The sequence below is a fragment of the Diceros bicornis genome, chromosome 1, assembly GCF_020826845.1.
Source record: "Diceros bicornis minor isolate mBicDic1 chromosome 1, mDicBic1.mat.cur, whole genome shotgun sequence".
Classification (NCBI taxonomy): domain Eukaryota; kingdom Metazoa; phylum Chordata; class Mammalia; order Perissodactyla; family Rhinocerotidae; genus Diceros; species Diceros bicornis.
In genome coordinates, this window is record NC_080740.1 from 44,684,406 (window position 1) to 44,703,437 (window position 19,032).

Consider the following 19,032-nt stretch of genomic DNA (forward strand, 5'->3'; position numbering starts at 1 on the left):
CCTTAAAAGGGTGAAGGACTGAGTTGAAGCTTTTGAGATTGGAATCTCTGGTTCCAGGGAAACTTGAGTATTTTGACCTTGAGGTCTCTACTACTAAGCCAATCCTCTAGCATCTGACAGTTCCTATTTGTTGAATTCCATAACCTTGATCCTGGTTCTGTTCCCCTGTGAAATGTGTCATCATTTTTGTTTGCTCCTGAAATGCACAGCATATGAGGCAAAATATATCTGCTTCTCAGTAGCAGTCAAGCCACAGGAGTTTCTGAAACTTGTGTGACTGAAATGGCATGTGCAAGGAGCTGAATGTGTCTACATTAATAGCTTCTACATGGGCAAGTCTGTCTAACCTAACAGCATCAGCCACTAGAGCAGCAGCAGTTCTTGATGATTTCCATATCCACATTCCAAATACCCTGGTTTCTCAATTCCTTAACCTCCTTTCTTCCAATTATCTTGACCACTACCCTAATTCACCCCTGGGGATACCTGAGAACTTGTCATTAGCAGTATCACCACTTTTCCATATTCATGATTTAAAGTGTCTCCCTCTCCGAGTGCAATCTACTGTCTTTCAACTTCTCTCCTTCTAGTCCCATGACTCTAAAAACTATTTTCCAACCACTCCTGGACTTATTGTCCACTATTATTCACTATTCACTATTATTCATTATCCCTCACTTCCCCTTTTATATCCTAATTTGCATCCTCACTCAGCTTAGGTTCTATGGTCCACCCTTATAATCACTCCTTTGCATACAGTCTCAACTCCCTTTGCCTTCTCACTTTGCATAATCGCCTAGCAAAGTCCCATACCTGGTTAAATCCAGCTCTGACTAATCTAAGCCTGCAGCTGTTTAGCTAAACATGGTTAGAAAAAAAAATATATTTATAACTGTGCTTCCTATTATTACCTTAAATTCATGCCATCTTCCTCAAGTTGGCCCTGAGTGCTACTTGGCAATCCTACTATATTTCACTCTCCCACTTCCTAGGTGGCTGTTTTATATCTTCTCTTTTTTCTCAAAGCTCCAGCCCCCTCTTCCCCATTATCACTTGCGGCTGTCAACTGTGTTCTCTATTTATCTGAGAAAATAGAAGCAGAGAATTTCTGTGAGCCCCCACCACTATGTCATCTGACCTACCAGCATCTGTGCCTATATACTCTTCCTTCTATGCTGTTATTATGGATGAATTGTCCGTATTCCCTCAGTCCTTGCATTTGTGGACTAGATCCCATTCCTTGTCATTCATCATTTCAGGATTCTACTACACTTTCTCTTGCATCACCATTCTTTCCTCTCTCTATTGGGTTATGTACATCAGCATATACTGTTTTGTAAATTTTCCCGTCTTAAAAAACTCTCTCTCAACCTTATATGCCCTTGAGCTTTTGCCCATTTCTTTGCTCCCTTTTGCAGCAAAATTCCTAAAAAGCGGTGTTTGTACTCATTATTTCCAGTCCTGCTCCTCCCATTTCTCTCAAAACCACAGAATCAGGGCTTTGTCCTCTAACACTCCCCAAAACCCCACTGATGACCTCGACTTTGCTAAATGCACTAGAAAGTTGCAATCTTCATCATACTTGTCCCATCTGTAGTGTAAGACAGGGCTGATCACTCTCTCCTCCTTGAAACACTCTCTTTATTTGGCTTCTAGGATATCACATTCTCCTCATTCCTTCTCAGTTCACTGGCCTCTCCTGTAGTCTCCTTTGCTAGTTAGTTCCTTCTCATCTCTCCAAATTTTAAACAATGTTGGGTCCCAGAAAATCATTTGAACCTCGTCTCAACTAATAGTCACTCCCTTGGTGCTTTTGTCTTATTTTATTTTATTTTTTCACAATTGCTAGACTTAATTTTTTTAGTACAGTTTTAGATTTGCAGACTAATTGAGCAGATAGTACATAAAATTCCATACACCAAACCCTAACCTCTCCACCTCCACACACAGTTTCCCCCATTATTCATATCTTGCATAGTGTAGTATATTTGTTACAATTAATGAACCAGTACATTATTATTAACTACAGTCCATAGGTTACATTAAGGTTCACTCTTCACGTCATATAGTTCTATGAATTTTGAGAAATGTGTAATGACATAGATCCACCACTATAGTTTCATACGGAATAGTTTCACCACCTTGAAAATCCCCTGTCCTCTACCTATTCGTCCCTCCCTTTCCCTAAACCACTGAAAACTACTGATGTTTTTACGGCCTCCATAGTTTTCTTTTTCCAGAATGTCATATAATTGGAATCATAGAGTCTTTTCAGATTGGCTTCTTTCACTTAGTAATATGCATTTAAAGCCATGTCTTTTCATGGCTTGATAGCTCATTTCCTTTTAATATTGAATAATATTCCCTTATGTATATATACCACAGTTTGTTTATCCATTTATCTATTGAAGGACATCTTGATTGCTTCTGGTTTTTGGTGATTATGAATAAAGCTGCTGTAAACATTTGTGGGCAAGTTTTTGTGTGGACATTAGTTTTCAATCAATTGCACCAACGCCTAGTAGTGTGATTTCTGGATCATATGGTAAGACAGTGTTTAGCTTTGCAAGAAACTACCAAACTGTATTCCAAGCTATACCATTTTGCATTCTTACCAGCTATGAATGAATGTTTCCATTGCTCTGCAATCTTGTCAGCATTTTGTATTATCAATTTTATGGATTTTAGCCATCCTAATAAGTGTATAATGGTATCTTTGTTCTTTTAATTTACAATTATCTAATGACAAAAGATGTTGAGCATCTTTTCATATGCTTATTTCCATCTGTATATCTTCTTTGGTGAGGTATCTGTTCAGATCTTTCACCCATTTTATAACTGGATTGCTTGTTTTCTTTTTGTTGAGTTTCAAGAGCTGTCTGTGTATTTTGTATACCAGTCGTTTATCAGATATGTGGTTTACAAATATTTTTTTCTAGTCTGTGCCTTGTCTCTTCATTCTCTTTAAAGATATCTTTCACAGAGCAGAAGTTTTTAATTTTAATGAAATCCATTAATTTTTCTTTTCATGAATAGTGCTTTTGGTATTAAATCTAGAAACTCATCACCAAACCCAAGGTCACCTGGATTTTCTCCTTTGTTATCCTCTAGAACTTTTACAGTTTTACATTTTACATTTAGGTCTATGACCCATTTTGAGTTAAATTTTGTGAAAAGTGTAAAGACTGTTTCTAAATTCTTTTTTTTTTTCTTTTATTGCATATGGATGTCTAATTGTTCGAGTACCGTTTGTTGAAAAGACTATTTTTCTTCCAATGGGTTGCATTTGCCCCTTTGTCAAAGATCAGTTGACTATACTTGTATGTGTCTATTTCTGGGCTCTCTATTTTGTTCCGTTGATCAATTTATCTATTATTTCACCAATATCATGCTGTGTTTATACTAAGTCTTGAGGCTGGGTAGTGTCAGTCCTCTGACTTTTGTTCTTTTTCTTTAATATTGTGTTGGCTATATTGGACCTTTTTTCCTTTCCATATAAACTTTAGTATCAGTATGCTGATATCTACAAATAACTTGCTGGGATTTTGATTGAGATTACATAGAATCTGTAGATTAATTTGCAAAGGATTGACATCTTAACAGTATTGAGCCTTTCTATACATGAACATGGAATATCTCTCTATTTATTTAGTTCTTCTTTGATTTCTTTCATCAGAGTTTTAGACTTTTCCTCATATAGATCCTGTACATATTTTGTTAGATTTATACCTAAGTATTTCATTTTTTGGTGCTAATATAAATGGTATTGTGTTTTTAACTTCAAATTCCAACTGTTCACTACGAATATATAGGAAAGTTGTATAAATATATATAATATGCTTTGGCATATTAGCCTTGTATCTTGCAACTTTGCTATAATCATTTATTAGTTCCAGGAGATTTTCTTGTTCTTGTTTTTGTGTTACTGTTGATTCTTTCAGATTTCCTACATAGACAATCATGTCATCTGTGAACAAAGACAGTTTTATTTCTTCTTTCCCAATCTGTATGCCTTTTATTTCCTTTTCTTGTCTTATTACATTAGCTATGATTTCCAGTACAATGAGTAGGAGAGGTGAGAAGGGGCATTCTTGCTTTGTTCCCAAACTTAGGGGAAAACATCCAGTTTCTCACCATTAAGTATGATGAGAGCTGAGGGATTTTTTTTATAGATGTTCTTTATCCAGTTGAGGAAGTTCCCCTCTATTCCTAGTTTACTGAGAGGTTTTTTTTTTTGCACTTTTTTTTTTTTTTGGTGAGGGAGATCAGCCCTGAGCTAACATCTGGTGCTAATCCTCCTCTTTTTGCTGAGGAAGACTGGCTCTGAGTTAACATCTATTGCCAATACTCCTCCTTTTTTTCCTTCCCCAAAGCCCCAGTAGATAGTTGTATGTCATAGTTGCACATCCTTCTAGTTGCTCTATGTGGGACGCAGCCTCAGCATGGCTGGAGAAGCGGTGCGTCGGTGCACGCCCGGATCCGAACCCGGGCTGCCAGTAGCGGAGCGTGCGCACTTAACCGCTAAGCCACGGGGCTGGCCCCTACTGAGAGTTTTTATCATGAGAGTTTTTATTGTGAATGTTGGATTTCGTCAAATGCTTTTTCTGCATCTATTGATATGATCAAAGTTTTTCTTCTTTAGCCTGTTAATGTGATGGATTACATTAATTGATTTGATGTTTGAATGTTGAACCGAACTTGCATATTGTCCAGCCTCGTCTTATCCCCTCTATGCCAGTCATTTCTTAACATTTCCTAAACTAAACTTCAGATATTTGTTAACAAAGATGCCTCTCCTGTAGTCTTTCTCATCTCAGTAACTGTAAACTCTGTTCTTCCCTTGCCTCATCTAGAAAGGACTGTAGTTCCTGGCTCTTCTACAATGGAACCCAGGACTACAGTTACCAGTATTTCTGTGCTTTTGCAACATGCTTCCAGGATGGAATTGGCACTCTAGGGAAGGGCAGAGACATAGAAAAGGCAGAGGCAGATGGCATGTCTGGACTCTAAGACTGTTCTGCCATGGCATGAACAATCAACAAAAGAGGAACTATATGGAGACAGAAGGATTGTGGTATTAGAGTCCCTGAGGGAGCATCAAGTTCAAAAATAGAAGTTCCAACCAGAGAGCTAAGATTCTGCTTTACTGTGTGAATCCATCAAGCTGATTCCAGCAGGAATTTTCTGCATGAGGATCACATGCGAAGGCAGCCCATTGCAAGAAAATTATAATTAGGAAGACCATACATCTCCTAGGACAGTCCCAATTTGTATCTGTTATAGGTCAGTTATTTATTTATTTTCAGTATCTTATTTCATTTTTAACGGTGACCCAATTTGGGTGATGTATTATTTGGTTACTTATTTATAACCCAGGGAACATTAGAAAATTGGAAAGCTTCTGAAGCTGGAGACTCTATATGGAAGATTTGTAGGGAGGATCTAAACCATCTTCCTGCTCTCATCAGGTCCTTGAGTTGGTAGCTTCGAGGAAGCAATTGGACCAGGTTGTGTTATAAACTTCCTGGTAGTGAAATCACAGGATTATTTCAGATGTGTATAGAGATGTTTCTAGGGAAAGAAAAAAATGACCTGTAGAATCAATTAGGGACATGTATATAATGGGAATGTTTCTGAATCTGAGAAATGCAACCATATTATGGAGAGCTGAATCTGGGGGAAGGCAGCCAGGAGGAGCCCTAGCCACTGGAAGGAAGTGTAGTCTTCAGGTTAAAAGTCTGTTTGATAAGAAATGAAAGGGGAGGGCCAGCCTGGTGGAGTAGCAGTTAAGTTCGCTCACTCCACTTCGGCAGCCAGGGGTTTGCAGGTTTGGATCCCTGGCGTGGACCTACGCACTTCTTGTCAAGCCATGCTGTGGCAGTGTCCCATATAAAGTAGAGGAAGATGGGCACAGATGTTAGCCCAGGGCCGATCTTCCTTAGCAAAAAGAGGAGGATTGGCAACAGATTTTAGCTCAGGGCTAATCTTCCTCACAAAAAACAAACAAACAAACAAAAGAAATGAAAGGGGAAAGACAATGAGCAAGAATTGCTGATGCAGGTGAACCAACTAGTCAACGCATCTCTACTGACTTTTGTGGCCTCTGGCATGCCCCTCAAACTACACACAAATATCAGATTAGAAGGCATGAGGCTCCCAGGAATTTGAGAGAAAGAAATCTGTGGCCTTTGTTAATTAAGTCAAATTCTGAGAGTGGGACAACATACTCCATTTTCAAACTTGAGTCTTTAGTGCTGGTGTGGTTTTAGGAGTAAGTATATTATATACATATAATATATACACAATATACCTATAGTATACATACGTTACACAATACAAATACATACAATATACACAAATACATACAGAATACAAAATACAAAAATACCAATGCACAAATATATACAGTATACATACAATATACAAATGTGTGTACATTGTATGTATATTGATGGAGTGTCCTCTTAAATGTGTTTGATAAAACCTTCTCTGAAATATCTTTACCTATATTAATAGATGCCACATGGAACAAGACAGCACTGAGTGGTTATTAGGGGAACAAAATATGAGAATTTATTGATTGAGGTCAAGAAACAGAGCTATATTGAGAAACTTGGAGAATAAAAAAATGGTAGTAGCTCAGGGAAGACACGATCCTTGCCCCTCCCTGAACTCCCACCCATGAAGGAGGGGCCAAGGAGGGGATAATGACTGAGAGAAGGGAAGGGTTGACAACACCTGGGGAATGGAAGTCAGTGGCTTCCCAACTTCTCATGGCGGTGATGTCTCTCTACCCACCACTCAGAATGATCAGGACCATCCTCCCCCAAAATCCTTCCTCCAGAAGCCTCTGGATTGGTGCCTCTGGGATCCAGGAAACGTGTCCAGGATAAAGAAGTACCTAACGGTATCAGAAAAGTAGGGGAGAGTCTTCCTATGCAGGAGATGATCTCAGAATTTCCTGTGGACCAGCAGAACTGTCCTTGTAGAGGATAAGAATTTGATTGATTATCTGAGGCAAGAAGAAGCAGGTGGAGATAGACAGCATATAGTCTGGATATGAGGAAAGCTAAAAAGAGGGGTTCTTCTAAGCAGAATGGGTGAGCAAGAGTTCTATGTTCTCCCGTATTTTAACCCTGCCTACTGAGTGGGGGTGGTCCCAGCAGTGGTGGCTGCAGCTGGCTCTGGCTGAGAGCTAATTGTGCACATCTCTTTCCAACTCTATTCTTTGATATCAGATCGGTAGCTTGAAATCAGGCCTGGTAGAATTATTTAGTATTTATACCACAGAAATAAGCAAATAATACAAATTAGAGCTTGCTTTTTAAAAATTCTTCCAGAGAACTGGACGTTAAGTATTTACTAGCACACCATTAAGGCCTAGACTCTTTGGTAATAGAAGTCAGAAATTCACATGTTGAGTTGTGTCTTGTTTTATAGTGAGCTCTTACACACATCTGTCAACTTGCTTTGTTGATAGCGAGACTGGTGTGACCTTACTCCAGAGTGACTGAAGGAGGTCTGTCTCATTAGATGACCATGGCCCAGTATTTGATTCTGAGTCTGAATCAGGCATTTCTGCCCTGGGGATGTGCTCACACTCCAGAATAACCCTGTCATGAATTTAGTGCCCTGGGCATTTTGTTGCTTCTGAACTGCCAGATTGTTTATCTGGGGATGAGAAGGTTGGAGAAAAACAACAACGTTGCCCTTCCTGAATTTCATTGCATACCAGAAGTCTGTGGTTGGTAGTCAGCCTTATCCAGTTTCTCAGAGGATTATTTCTGAATTTCTGAAGTATTTGAAGAAACTCAAAACCCTCAAGATTCTGTATGAGTTTGACGAAATGCAATTTGGCGCTGATCAGATTTTGCCAGGACCTCAAACCCAGGTAGTATGTACTGATTCTACAAACAGCTGTTAATCACGCTTCTATACTGTCGTTTAAATATTGAAAAAATCATTTCTACTTATAAATGAAACACTCATATAGACAATAAAAGGAGTGTTAAACTTTCTTAGAGAAAGTCTGTAGGACCCAAAATAACTCTAGAATTTTCACACATGGGAAGCCATATATGTTTGATATAAAGAAGAAAATAGCATCCTCTGTTTATGAGAAGTGAAATCAGTTGTTCAAAAATATGTGTATCTAGATTGACATCTGCAGGACCCAATTAGCCTGTGGTATGTGGCAGCATCTAGCTGAGTGGAGGCTTGTGAAGTGGATGTCATATTTTGGAAGAAGAAACAGAAAGGTGGCTAGGTTACTTATGGACCCCAAATAATTTGATAGTGGATTGTAGGGAGTAATCTGATGTAATTTGTTCTTAAATTTAGTCACTGGAACACGCAATAATTGTTCCTAGAGGCTCCTGGAGCTTTGGGAATGGGAGTACTTACATTGGTCCTTGATTTCACCATCATGTGTGTCCTTGGAGTAATCAAAGTTGTCTGAGATTTCTTACTCCAAAGGGTCTCCAGTGTTGGTGAGGGGATAGTGTCAAAGTTGGCAACTGTCATTATTGCTGCCGGCCATTAAGCCACATGCAATTCTTCCAAACTCAGGAGGGAGTGAGGGAATATGTGATAGAAGCAAATGGAAGCCAAGCACTATGTTTTAAGTACCTACATGTATTTATATATCCAGTCACTTATCTTCATCACCTTACTTTAAAAAATGTTTTAAGGAATTTAAAAAAATATAAGATATGATACATTTAAAATAGGGAAGATTAAATGAGGCAATAGGGTTAGGAATATGAGTGAGCCAGAGTTCACGTACACATTTTGCATGTTCACCAGAGATGGAGCCCACTTTAAGCTCTCTAGTAACCGGCACTAAAGGCAAAACATGATTGGCTCCATGTCTGAGAATGCTCATAAAAGTAAAACAAACGAATTGCTCAGAAAAAGCAAAGCTCTTCCTGCCACTAAGAAAGATTTCTCCTCTGGGTGCCCTTAAAGAGGACACTTTGTAAAACACTAAGCAGAATCCTCAACAGCATCCTTAGAGCAAAGTTGCTGTGAGGTTTTTGTAGTGTTCTTACTTTTAATGTTTCTCGATGTGAGCTGATGGCATTGCACCAAAATGTAATTCAGGAAACAAAGATACATGGGCAAGGCCACTATGATGCCAGCAGGCACAGAGCTTTCTGATAATTAATCTAGCTTAATGTGGAAGCAGACTTGAGAGTTTTTAGCAGAAGGGATGGACAGAATGGATAGACTGAATATCCTTTAGAATATTTTCTATAAATAATATGTTTCTCAGATGAAATTCTGATAAATATAACAGAGAGTAAATTCAGCATTATCCTTTCTGACAGATATCTGGATTACAGAAATTTTAAATGCAGTAATGTATTTAATTTTATCTTACTAATAGCTCTTGGAGTTGTATTTTATTATTCCCATTTTATAGAAGAGTAAACTGAGATGCAAATAAGTTTGACAATTTTCTCAAAGTCATTCAGCTCATAACAAGAGCAAATGACATTGGGTTTACGTCTTTTTACTCCAACGTCCATTTCTTGACATATGAACCTTCTGCTCTGCTTCCCAAGTATTTGGTGATTGAGGGAAATAACCCCAAAAGTAGCATGGCTGGGGTCATGAGAGCCTGCTCACTCTTGTCTTCTCCAATCTCAGTACTGCACCCATTACGCCTCTACCAAGCACATCTGGCAAAGTCCGGGCTTTCTGACTCCCACCAGATATACGGTATGTCTTATACATTTCTGTTAGATAACCATCATTATAAGACCATACACTCAGGTTTATGAAAATTGAATATCACGAAGCTTGCTCAGGATGGCCTTTGAGGAATACACAGGGTAGAGGAAAGTGGTAAATAAAAGATAATGTTTGGAAAACCTTGACTCAAGGCAGCTTTTTTCAAGGTGATGTTATTAGGTATGATCATCACAGAACAACAAAGGAAAGGTGATTTCTTTTCTGCAGGACTTCTCAGAGCATTTAGAAGGCTAATGTGCTTTGTGAGATGCCATGAACACATACACCATGAGGGGCTCCCTAAATGTCTTGGACAGAAGACTTTTCTTTGCAGAGGATCCTACAAGACCAGTAGTGTGCATGGTTCATTTGGGAAATGTCACCCTATAAGAGTGATTATCATTTGGAGCCACCAGGGGAGCCTTTAAACCAACTGATTCCTGAGCCCCAAATCAGATCAATTAAGTTGTAATCTTGGTGGTGGGAAGAGCCTTGGTATTTTTTAAAAACTCTCTAAGGGATTCTAATGCACAGCCAGGATTGAGAACCAGCAGTCCAGGGGGCTAGGTCTTCAGTAATTTGGAGACGTATTTAGTCCTGGTTCTTAAAGAATTTTTGCCTCTCTAATAAGAGTGACCAGGTAGAAGGCTGATATCAGTGTCTTTATCAACATAATCCTCTCAAACCCTACTTACTTTGTTTCTTTTTAGCTACCACTGCCTCTTGCTTTCCCTTCCAGCCCAAGTCTCTAAAGCGTAGTCTATACAACCTGTTGTGTACAGCTCCCATTCTCAACTAGGTCAGGAGAACTCAGGCTTTTGCCCATTACCTTGCTAAACTCACTCCTGATTAGGTTAGCACCTAATAACCACCTTGTCCAGGGCAAGCCCAAATAGTTATAACTCTGGGATGGTATAAGTCTGAGATTTATACCGCGACATTTTAACCTTCATTGGTATTGTATACATCAATTCCTCCCTTCCTTATAACTTCCTTTGTCTCTTGCCACTGATTTGGACATTAATGTAATAAAATTTTGTGAAGTTTTTTAGACATTTGCAGATGCACGTCATTTATATCTATCATCGATTCAAGTTCTGTTATTTTACTTCTGATTAAATACGTTTGACAGCTCCTTTTTACTACCACAAGCTTACCTACTTCTGAGCCGTTGCTTTTCACCAAGACCCCAACCAAGTTGATAGAGCAATAAAATACATTCTTAGGAGAAATTTTGTTTTCAATTGCTCCTAATGGTTATCTTTAATCAAAGTCTGGAGCATAAAGGCAGGACACGGTGGAAAACATGAATTTTTCATACACTAAGGTATGCCAGGAGCACACGGATTGGTCTAGAAGAAGAATTTCAACACAGGACCTAATTTGAATCTTCTGAACACTATGGAAGGAAAGAAAAAGGTTATGAGGACATCTGTGAATCCCTTCTCCACGGATTATGATGTACGTTCTGAATGTCAGGCTCTGTAACAGCAGCTTATGAAACCAGCACCAGGTCAAGATAACACCTAAAAAACAACAATGCATGTGAACTGCATTTGAGGAGTTCTTGCAGGTAATAGAGAACCGAACAGGCAAGAATCATCAAGCATACCTTCTGAGATCTTTGACTTCACACATGAATCCAAAAATACAGGGAGACGAAAGCTGAGACTTTCTAACTGTGTGGCCGAAGAGAGGGAGGGTAGAGTGAATCATGGTGTGTGTTAGATTTAGTTTGCTACAAGAGCCTTGGAAGAAGTGAATAGAGTTCTTGGGGTGTGTAATCTTGTCAACCGTAGAGGTCAGAGTGATTTTGGCTTATAACATCTCAAAAAACCCTAGTGTCAGAACAAAGGAGAGAAACCACAAGAAAGCAGAAGGAGCATGACAGGAAAGGGGCAGTGAGTAACCCGTGCTGAGAACAGACCTCGTGTGAGGGAACTGGGAAGGGTAAGTGTGAACTGTGATCTGGCTGAGAACCCTCTGACCATCACAAGCTTTGAAAAGGAACTTAAACTGTAAAGGCCAATTTAGAGATGGTATGTTGTTGAATACTCGGTTGAAAGCAAATTGGGTTTAACTGAAATAAGCCTAAGTTGCACAAAGTTATTCTTAAAAAGAGTCAGTCAACAGGCTGATGTGGAGAAATGGATTGTATAAAACGACACATCAAGGCTAAGTTAAAGTGATACCAAACATTTTCTCCTGCCCACTCTAGTTGGCTGGTAAATAGGGAGATGAGTGCAGGGAGTGGAAAGTGGTATGAGGAAGGGAGAGTATAGGAATCAGGCCAGAGGACTGAGGAGGAGTTTCTAGACTGTTATGTGTGAAAGTGGAGGGACTGGCCTTCCCATCTATGTCAAACAAGTTAAATAGTATTGAGAATTTTCTGTTCTGGGGTTCTGCTATGGGGTGAATTGTGTCCTCCAAAATTCATATTTTGAAGTCCTAACCTCCAGGGCCTCAGAATGTGACCTTATTTGGAAAAAAGGTTGTTGAAGGTGTAATTAGTTAAGATGAGGTCATACTGGAGTAGGGTAGGCCCCATTCCTATATGACTTGTGTCCTTATAAAAAGGGAAAGTTTGGACAAAGAGACATGCACACAGGGATACTGCCATGTGATGATTGGAATTGTGCTGCCACAAGCCAAGGAAGTACCTGAAACTAGGAGAGAAGCCTGGAACAGACCTTTCCCTAGAGCCTTCAGAGGGAGCATAGCCCTGCTGATATCTTGCTCTAGGATTTCTGGCCTCCAGAACAGTGAGAATAAATTTCTGTTGTTTAAGCCGTTCAGTTTGCAGTATTTGTTATGGCAGACCTAGGAAACAAATACAGGCTCTGATGGAGTCTACGCCTTGAGCCTAATTTTGGCTTTTCTACCTCTCTGCGAGGATCCAGAAGACAGCAGCATTCTGGAGCAGAGGCACGTTGGTCAGGGAGCTTGCGGACAGTGTGGAGAGAACATGACCGATTAGCAGGATGCCAGTTTGGGGCAAAGATTGAAAAGGCTGTGTACCATGGGCATCAGTCACCTAGTATGTGACAGGCTCTCGGTAGCAAAGCCTGGTACTAGAAGTAAAGGGTGGAATTTTGGAGAAGACAACCCCACTGTGCGCTCGACTACCTCAGAGATGTTGAATGAACAGGGACAGTAAGAACGCTTGTCAGGAGATGTGGGAGCTGAAATCCTGTGGATGGATTTTTGGAGTTTATGAGATATCTTGTTTTATTTTATTTTGTTATTACTTATTTACTTTAATGAAAGCCGAAGAATATAATAAAGAGGTTTAACATTATATATCAAAACCAAGATAGGTGATGGTATGGACTGGGTAGAGAGGAGAATGACTCAAATGTCCCTCCCCACTCAGGCCATGTGCTGCAAATTTGATATTCTTTGGAGTGTGACCCGATTTACTTTTAGACCCATTTTTTTCCCCTTCAGGTGGTTCTCTCCCCTCATTTCCTCCACTTTCCACCTCGCATAAAACTGAGCCATGGGTTTGTTTATGGTCAGGGAAGCTCTGCTACCTTTTTTTAGAGAATCCGGTTAATTGTTAGGATTTCACACTTCTTGCTATTCCAGGGAGAATCCTGGGATATCCTTCTGGGATTAAATCTCTGCCTATAAAATATGCTCTTTTATTATCATTTCATGGATACCGTAGTGGCATATATGCTAAGAGGCCAGAGAAATAGTGGAAAGAAAAATGATCTAAATGGTCACAAAATAAAGTCAGAATATATTATTTCTTAGGTGAATGATACCATGCCACATTTCAGCATGGCTGCAAAAACTTAAGATTAACTGCAAAAGATAAGAAGCAAAGAAATGAGTGATTGGACGATTAACTCTAGTCTGAAATATGCAAGTCTAGTTTAGGAGTCTTGATAGATTAGAATGTTACACATATTGAAGATTTGGATAAAAGAGAAAGAAAAAAAGATTAAATGGAACTCTTTCCCCAGAGATGGAAAAATCAGTCAATAGGTTGAAGATTAAAGTAAGAATAAAGGCCCATTGAAATTAAACAAGAGAAAAAGACTACGTAGCATAAACCAAACTTAATATTGAATTTTAACACAGTTGTCAGTCGTGTTATTTATATCACATGTATTTTTCCCTAAATTTGAAGAGATTATCAAGAAAATATGCATTTCCAGTAAAAACTTCAATAGCAGTTTTTAAATACCCAAATGACAAGGCAAAGCCTCAAGCAATGTGACTTTGTTTCTGCTAGGGTAGGTTAAAGGGATGAGATTAAAGACTTCTAGATTGCTTGTGAATCATTAGGAGGCCCAGTGGGAGAAGAGTCAGAACTTCTCCTCTCTTCCTGCCAGCTAATTTCTGTTCCAACTCCCATTTGATAGCCACATGGTATGCCAACTCTCCTTATGTTGAGGAAATAGGTCTATTGAACCCTACAAACCACACAAAGACAGAAAGGATGTGTCTCAGTGTATTAATGTTTCAGCCCAAAGTAGATTTTAGGCCCAGCTTTCCCACTTACCAGCAATGTGACCGTGAGAAGTTAATTAACCTCTATTACCCCCAGCTACAAAATGGGGGTAATAATATATATATCACAGGATTGTTGTAAGGATTAAATGAGATCGTTATATAAAATCACTTGGTACATAGAGCCACAAAAGATTGCTATTATGGTTAACCTTTTAGGCCCAATGTTAAGAGGTTGATTAAGCCCAATTATAAAGCTTCAAAGGAATGAAAATTCTAAATATTAATATCAGCTATCAAGTCATTCCACTTTTTCTTTCTTGGTTTTGGTCACAGAGCTTTGTTTAAAGTTGTGTTTCATTAAAGCAAGGAAGGAATATTGAAGAAAGGAAAGCCAGAGTAGTGGTTCTCAATTCTGGTTGCACATTAGAATCATCAAAGGCAGTCTCAACTCAGCACCACTGAGATTTTGGGTTGGATGATCTTTGTTACTGGTGGTGATTGCATGCATTGTTAGTTGTTTAGCAGCATCTCTGGCCTCTACCTACTGGATGACAGTAGCATATCTCTCTTGCTCAATTGTGACAATCAAAAATATTTTCAGATACTGCCAAATATCCCCCTTGGAGGACAAAATCACCTCCAGTTAAGAAACACTTAGGAGAAAGTGGTGATTTAAATGCTTTGGGGCCGGACACAGGCATTGGTATGTTTTGAAACTCCCTAGATGACTTCAATATAGGATCAGAATCACATTTGGAATCAAATTTAGAACAATTTGCCAGGGAATCTATAATAATATAATAAAAAATCTATTTTATTTTTTGTTGAGATAATTGACATATAACATTATATTAGTTTCAGATGTACAACATAATGATCGACATACATATATATTGCAAAATGATCACCACAATAAATCTAGTTAATGTTCATTACCACACAAAGTTACAAATTCTTTTTTCTTGTGATAACTTTTAAGATTTACTCTCTTAGCAACTTTCAAATATACAATACAGTATTATTATCTATAGTCACACGCTGTACATTACAACCCCAGGACTTATTATTTTTTTTAATAACTGGAAGTTTGTATCTTTTGACCACCTTCAGCAATTTCACCTACCCCACACCCCCCACCTCTGGCAACCACCAATCTGTTCTCTGTTGTCTATGAGTTTAGGTTTCTTTTTTAGATTCCATGTATAAGTGATCTCCTATTCTATTTGTCTTTCTCTATCTGACTTATTTCATTTACCATAATGCCCTCAAGGTCCATCCATGTTGTCACAAATGGCAGGATTTCCTTCTTTTTTATGGAGAATAATATTCCATTGTGTACCACGTTTTCTTTATCCATTCATCCATTGATGGACACTTAGGTTGTTTACATGTCTTGGCTATTGTAAATAATGCTGCAATGAACAAGGGAGGCAGGGAAAGGTATTTTTTTGAGTTAATGTCTTCATTTTCTTCAGATAAATACTCAGAAGTGGAATTGCTGGATCATATGGAAGTTCTGTTTTTAATTTTTTGAAAATATTTTTCAAATATTTTCTGCGTAATGTTTTCCATCATGGCTGCAGCAAGTTTCGTTCCCACCAACAGTACACAAAGGTTCCCTTTTCTCCACATTCTCATCAACACTCGTTATGTCTTGTCTTTTTGATGATAGCCATTCTAACAGGTTTAAGGTAATATCTCATTGTGGTTTTGATTTGCGTTTCCATGATGATTAATGATGTTGAACCTGTTGGCACTCTGTATGTCTTCTTTGGAAAAATGTCTAATCAGATCCTCTGCCCATTTTTTAATTGGATTGTTTGTGTTTTTTTGCTATTGAGTTGTATGAGTTCTTTATATATTTTGGATGGTAACCCCTTATCAGATACATGATTTGCAAATATTGTCTCCCATTCGGAAGTTTGCCTTTCATTTTGTTGATGGTTTCCTTTGTTGTGCAGAAGCTTTTTAGTTTGATATAGTCCTATTTGTTCACTTTAGTTGCATTTGTTTTTGTTGTCAAATCTAAAAAATCATCACCAAGACCAATGTCAAGGAGCTTACTACCTATGTTTACTTCTAGGAGTTGTATAGTTTCAGGTCTTATGTTCAAGTCTTTAATTCATTTTGAGTTGATTTTTGTGTATGGAGTAAAATAGTGGCCCAGTTTCATTCTTTTGCACGTGGCTGTCTGGTTTTCCCAACAGTATTTATTGAAGAGACGGTCCTTTCCCCATCGTATATTCTTGGGGAATCTGTGTTTTGATTAACTTGATGACTGACTTCTCTGAAATTCGGAATTTGTTGTAATTCTTTAATAAATGAGTGATATTCTTAGAATTGAACAAAAGCTGTTGAAGGTAATAGTGGTCTGGGACTATTTTCATTGTCTCTCCCACTTGGATAGAAAATTTTTAGGAAAATTTTATGAATTAAAAAATAATAAGGACAGAGAGGGTTAAATATGTGGCAATCACTCTTTATTTAAGGTTAGCTTTAATTACTATCTCAGTCAGCTGTAGCTGCCATAACAAAATATCATACTAGGTGGCTTAAACAGTGGAAATTTATTTTCTCATAGTTCTGAAGGCCAGAGGCCAAGATCAAGGTGCCAGCATGGTTGGTTCTTCGTGAGAGATTTCTTTCTGCCTTGTAGATGGCCACCCTCTTGCTGTGTCCTTGCCTGGCAGGGATTGAGCAAGAGAGAGAAAGATCTCGAGCAAGAGTGCTCTGGTGTCTCTTCTTATAAGGAAACTAATCCCATCATGAGGGCCCCACACTCATGACCTAATCTAAACCTAATTATTTTCCAAAGGACCCATCTCCAAATACCACCACATCGGGGGTTGGGGCTTCAACATATGAATTTGGGGGAGGGCACAATTCAGTCCATAGCAATTACTGACAATTTTGCATTTCTCTATAAGCATAGAATCAAGTGTGGTAGGCAGAATAATGTTCCCCCCAAAGATATAACATCCTAGTCTCCAGATATTGTGAATATGTTACCTTTCACGACAAAAAGGACTTTGGAAAAATGATTGAGTTATGGATCTTGATGTGGGGAGATTATCTGGGTGGTCCCAATGTAATCATAAAGGTCCTCAAAAATGGGAGAGGGAGGCAGAAAAGAGAGCCAGTCACTAGTGTACATAAATAGTAATGATGTCAACATTTATAATCATATTTTTAAATTTTTTTTAAAATTTTATTTATTTATTTATTTATTTATTTATTTATTTATTTATTTATTTATTTATTTATTTATTTATTTATTTCCCCCAAAGCCCCAGTAGATAGTTGTATGTCACAACTGCACATCGTTCTAGCTGCTGTATGTGGGACGCGACCTCAGCATGGCCGGAGAAGTGGTGCGTCGGTGCGCGTCCGGATCCGAACCCGGGCCACCAGCAGCGGAGCGCCCGCGCTTAACCGCTAAGCCACGGGGCCGGCCCTATAATCATATTTTAACTTCCTATATATTGCATTTAAAATCAGAGATCACATGTCATTTAACATTTTCTTATATTTTTCTCTTATCAAATTATAACATCTTATTCAGAAATATCCTTTACTGTTCTTTCCTAACGCATTGTAAATCCTCCCTTCATTGGTATTTGAGTTCAGTACTTGTTCTGATTCTCAGGCAGAACTACATCTTGTCCTTGGACCTGCAGAGAGATTAGGCCAACTCCACAGTTAGAGGGATCATAGTAGTCAGGACAAATCAGCACTGTAATACAGTAGCAGGAACAAATACCCTGAGGCTAAGTCATAAAAGGTGATATAGGCTCCACCTGGTAACTTGAGACAGTCACTCTTGGAACCCAGACATAATGATATGAGGAAGTCAAGCAACCATAGAGAAAGGCCACCTGTTCTAGGCCTAGTCCCAGCTAAGGTCCAGCCAATGGCTAGTGTCAACTACCAGACATGTGAATAACTCAGATGTGAGCCTCAGATGATTCCAGTTCCCAGCCTTTGATGTGTCCCTGCTGACATGAACTGAAGCTGAAATGACCTGTCCAAAAAGTCCTGACCAAATTGTGAGCAAAACAAATGTCATTGCTTTAAACAACTCATTATGTTTTGGTGTGGTTTGTCACAGACACACATAGCAATAGACAACTGTGATAACATCAACATTTCTAACAAATCAAATATATATTCCTTTATCCCTCAGTACTCGCTGACACTTGGCTTTAACCTACCTTCCTAGTCTGATCTTTGATGCCCCGTCACTCATGTACTGCTACACCCAATTTGAGCAGTTGTTCCTTATACCCCTCTAGATATGGAGCCTCGCAATGTTGTTTTGTTCCATCTATGCTCATCTAAATCATGCCCATTCTTTCAGGTCCATAGTTTAGTTCATGCAATGCACATTTGTTGTTTTGTTTTTGCCATATCCAATGCCACTAGTCTGGTGCCAGCAGTCTGTTTTCCTCTGGGGAAGCCAATTCTTCTTAACATCCTATCCAGAGGCTTCAAATAGGGTGGACTTTAGCTTCTAGTCTAAGGTGGGCAAGGGGGCCAGACTTAGCCAGATGGCATATTCCATCTTCATAGCCGATGTGATTAGTTCAAGAGTGAGCACATGCTCTGAGTTGGTCCAATGAAACTGAATCCTGGATTTTTCGCAGAACGATCTTTCAGTAGTGCCTGCTGAATCAGGAGGCTGTCAGCCCAGAGCTGCCAGTGGCCAACACAGATGAAAGCCTATCTGAGAGTGAAGCCAACCCAGAAGAAACCAGAGCCAAGTGTCTGATTTCTCACGGCATGGTTGGAGCATCTGGATTCAGCCATACCTAAAGATCAATCCTCTCTTCACCC